Raw genomic sequence first — 4,896 nt, 5'->3', positions numbered from 1 at the left:
CTCGCGTTATTTCGGGCATAAATACGGATACATTAGCTAATTAAAGCCCGGTAGCATAATTTTTTACATTTACGAAGAGATATGATTGATCATTTCATTCCCGCTGTAAATTCGAAGTTCTGTTCTTGAGATCTTTCTGGCGGAAAGCTTGAACTCAGTATTTTGTCATATTATATAAAGTCAGTATTGTAGTAATGAGATCAGTGTTCGCTACTAAAACGTTTTTCTCTTGTGCACTTCAACGAACGAGAGTATCAAAACAATGTTTTGTTTTTTTGCAACGTGCTTGTTTGGACAACTCCAAGCAAAAAATAGCATAAAAACAAATTTCAAACGACAAGTAGCTTAATTAATAAGAGGCCACCCCCTGTCCTACTTACTCTGCCTATGCATCAAACAATTTTTGGCCATATTGAGCGCTACTGTACTTATAGCAATTTTTAAGAGAAATTACAAATATTGCCTGCTTAAGAAGAAGTTTTACCTTGAAATGATGAACAGGCCGATTGCAGTTCGTTTTCAAAAGGCTACCTGCAGACGTCTCCAATCGTTCATGTGCTCTCGTCCGCTGACATATTGCAAGTGATGGCTAAGAGGAAAGGGAGGGAGGTACTTCCTTCTAGAGCTTCAAACCCAAAGGGAGAGAAGGTCAAGCATTGTTCCTAGGGTGCCTACATGTTTCCGCCGCTCCGCTGTTTAGGGTGGCGACAACGTTTGTGATACCTGTTGCCGACAAACCAGTGTTGCCTACCTCGTTACCATGGCAGCCTCCGCTGTTTCGTCGACCATTTTGTCACACTCGCCAGTCATGCGCTCGCGCTACTCCGCTAATCCTCGCTAGGGCTAGGGAGCGCCCACCGCTCTCGTTCCGACGGCGAGGTTTCGGCGTGCGATGCCGGTCTGTTGCGTTCCATTTTGTCGAGGGGACTCACGTTTCGATAAACGCAACGCATACTTCCTGCTCGCAACTTCAAAGTATGAAACACCCGAATAAAAAGAGCGACAGCCACGACGACCGCCATCCCGCTGAGCCTCCGGCTCGTCGACTCCTCTTATGAACGGAAACGGAAGTGGCCTTACAGTGTTGCCGGTGTGTCGAAACTACGAAAGCTCAACGTTGTGTACGTTTAGCCAAATAAGAAGTGGGTCGAAATGGCGGTGGGAGAGGATCTGGGAAAGGGTAACAAGAAGTTGGCGCCACCCTAAAGCGGAGCGGAAACATGTAGGCACCCTAATTGTTCCGATCCACCACTCGGACGAGCGAGCGCTGGCACTCCCTCGAGCAACGGAGCTAGATCCTGGTTACAAGTCAAGAAGGTAGGAGAAGCTCCTCTTACAAGTGTGATGCGCCCGTTTCAAATCTCTCCGCGGTCGAAAGAAGAGTTCACTGGAAACGCTCCTTGTTCCGCTTCAATGGATTCCCACTTGTCTCCGATCCCACTTTTTAATAAAGCGACCTTTGTATTCTTCGGAGAGGGAACCGAGCCCCTGAAAGCAGCCTTTGTATCCATCGGGGGGGAAGCTAATCCCCGAAAGTCGTATTTGTTTCCGTCGGTGGGGGAGAACTCTAATCTCCCTCTCGTGGCTTCCACAATGCTAAGTCAAAGTCGAAAGATAAAGCAAATATGTACAGAAAGGCAAGGCCCTCCTCGCGTGTTGTCCGTGACGTCACGGAAACGGTGGGACGCTATTGGATGCAAAGGTGGCGGAGGAATACCTGATTCCCTTTGAGGGGCATTTGCCGCTACCTTCTTAACCTGTAACTGACTATAGTGACCTTCAGCGACCCACCTCTGTTCACCGCTAAGATGACAGAGTGGTGGGAGCTACGTGCTCGCCGAACCAATTAGTCGCCTGGTTTTTGTCACCTGACACCTTTCTTTGCGGTTGTGATCACGTGGTGCAAGACAGAAGGTTCACTGGTCAAACGAGCATGACGACTCCACCGAACTGTCAGCCCGGTGGTGAGCAGATTAGCCCCCGAAACGTCGCTTCTGAATAGATTATGGCTCATATTCTGGGCTGCCATTGAAATGTCCCAACCATGGTTCGCTGGCGAAGATAATATGCACATGTCATCGCTTTTCCGTCCCTGTCTGCCAGGAAACACGGCGATCACATCACCAAGCGTGTCCGTCAACCGCCGGTAAAATTGTTGGCAGTTCACTCTCTTGCCCAAAAGAAACACAAAATAAACAAAAGCGAAATTCTCGATTCGGTGTGACACCTTCCGGCAACGGAAACAATCAACAAATTGTGTTGAACAACACGTGTTGGCCTATTTGGTGGCTGAGCAACTTTTGTGCCGGCAATACGACAACGCACCTAGGTTCGATGATTCAGTGTCCGGTCAGTGACGTGTTTTTTATAGGAATTTACCAAAATACAGGCCTGGAAAACAGGATTGAATGATAATCGAGCCTATTTTGGAACTGGAAAGAGAAGTGATAGGTAATAAAACAATCAGACAGAGGGAATAGACGTCGTTGACAAATAATTTTTATTTCAATGGGAGCGACATCCGAACCGCCAATTGCGATTTCTGAACAAATATTACCTCAGTTAAGCGCCACGTCACGCAAATGCTTGGGCGTGCAGTCGGCGCTTACCCCTTTTCCACTAGAAATGGGAATCGAAAACAGAACCAGCCCGAGAACCGGAAAAATGGCCACGAACATTGTTCGAATAGTAAACTCGGACAAAAATAAATTTTGTCATATTCTTTCTTGCTCCTTATTTTTGTTAGCTTAATTGGTACAATCCCAACATATAAAAGGTAAATATTCGCATAATGCAATACTTTTTTTTTGTGAAATAAACATTTCATTCCACAAAGAAACTAGTTGTAAAAGTGCGCTACGTATGACTTCACTCAAAACGTCTTCTTGTAGCTCTGTTGAACTAACGAGGGAACTCCTTGAAAGTAAAACATTAAGTTCACAAAATGTAGCTGTACCCTATCGATTTAAAGCTTCATGCGGGAGATGGGAAAGAGTTGTATCAAGCAGTAAGATAGACTTTTGGGGTAGTAGGTTGATTGGCATAATGAAAACGAGTGCAAAATAAACCGTATAAAGTCGAAGAAAAACGCACACGAAACAGGTGCCTGCCCTGTGTGTGTGTTTCTTCAACATTGTCGCGTCTAAATCGAGCTTCTTTTTTTTTATAGTCTCTACAAAAGTTGCATTATAAGAGCATTGAATGTACGCTTAATAGAACTTCAGAGTAGCACCTCCTTAAAAGATGAGTGTCTAAAAATCACTTGGGACTATTCTCTCCGGTATTGCACTTGGGACCATTTTGTCTGGGGCCATTTCGTCCAGGGCCATTTCGTCCGAGGCCATTTCGTCCGAGGCCATTTTGTTCTGCATCCTACCATGCCATTTGCTCGCGAAAACTGTGAGACAAGCAGCGACCACGTTTCTGTTTTTTTATTTTTTTTTTCCTCATGCCATCCCATTCTTAGGCCTAGGCCACTCGTCGAAAGCCAACTCGTCGACGGCCAACTCGTGGGCGGCCCATTCGTTGAATAGGCCCATTCGTCATAGGGCAACTTGTCGACGGAAAACTCGTCGAAGAGGCCAACTGGTCGCCGCTTTTTTAAAGCCAAATATATAATTTTTTTTCTTTATATTTCAAAACAAATATTGCCCTATAATAATTCGTGTTCTGTCTTCTATCTGTGCCCGAAGGAAAAATCCATCAATGTAACGCTGTTTGGCAGTCAGTGTTTTCTAGTGGACCGCTGACTGTGCCTGACTGTACGTCAAGCATGTCTGATTGGACAACAAGTTACTCTGACCGACAGTCAAACTCCAGTCAGACCCCGCTTGTCGGCTTTCTGATGGTTTCCTGGTGGCAGTCGGCCGCCGCGAAATGCCATCAGGATGTCCTGGTGGTGATCCTGACTGTACATCGATTGTCTCTGACTGTACGTCAGAAAGCTTTGACGTGCAGACAGAAGTACGGTCAAAGGACGTAAAGTTCGTTCGGATACCACTATTTCGTCAAATCTATCAATACGAAAAGTAATCTATGCACGAGAAAACGATTTCGGGACGTGAGCCCATAAAACCGCTGACGTTAGAGATGTGACACGCAACCGACCGACAACCTTGATCAGAAGCCTGCCGAAGCCGCCGAAGCTGCCGAAGCGTCGAACGCGACACTTCGCACTTCGCTTCGCCCATGGAGGCTTCGCCGAGCTTTCATGAACGATCGCTCTCGACTCGTTTTGTTTGCCCGCTTGCTCCAACCTGTCGATCCTGCCCGGGCTCTAGAATGTCTTATGTTTTAGTAGAATTTCTACTCGACAAGACCCAGCCTGTTGTGAGTTCCGACGATGTAAGGGACTTTAGCGATGTAGTTAAAGACGACAAGGTGAACCAGGTCAACTGGGCCGATGACGCGCGAACAAAAGGATCATTCTACGACGCGAAAGTACTCTACATGGCAGGTGAGTAGAACTGAAGTACGGCGAGTGATGTACGAGTGCTTTCATAACATGCTGACGGCTTAACTGCATTTGCAGCCGAAGCATCTCGTATAAAACGAATAGTCAAATTGAGTTTCTGTATCGGTGGCGTAGCATAGCTCTTAGTGTTTCCGATTTGTACGCAAGCGGTCGCGGGTTCATCCGCGGTGGTCCTGCTTTTTTTTTTTTTTTCTTTTTCTCGAACATTTTGTTTTATCGAGGCATTTGGCGATATTTATGAGTGCGTATAGCTTTACTCTTATATAAATGCTGCCCTTGGTGATGAAATTCCCTTGGCAGTGGCAGTCAGACGTCATCTGATGGACCATCAGATGACGTCTGATGGTCCACCACGTTCCACCAAGGCTGCTGACTGGCAGTCAGTGTCCCAAATTACGTAGCTTGATGGAATTTTCAATAGA

The sequence above is a fragment of the Ixodes scapularis genome, unplaced genomic scaffold (genome assembly GCF_016920785.2).
Source record: "Ixodes scapularis isolate PalLabHiFi unplaced genomic scaffold, ASM1692078v2 PGA_scaffold4__175_contigs__length_147842914, whole genome shotgun sequence".
Classification (NCBI taxonomy): Eukaryota; Metazoa; Arthropoda; class Arachnida; order Ixodida; family Ixodidae; genus Ixodes; species Ixodes scapularis.
This window is presented reverse-complemented; position numbering follows the sequence as displayed.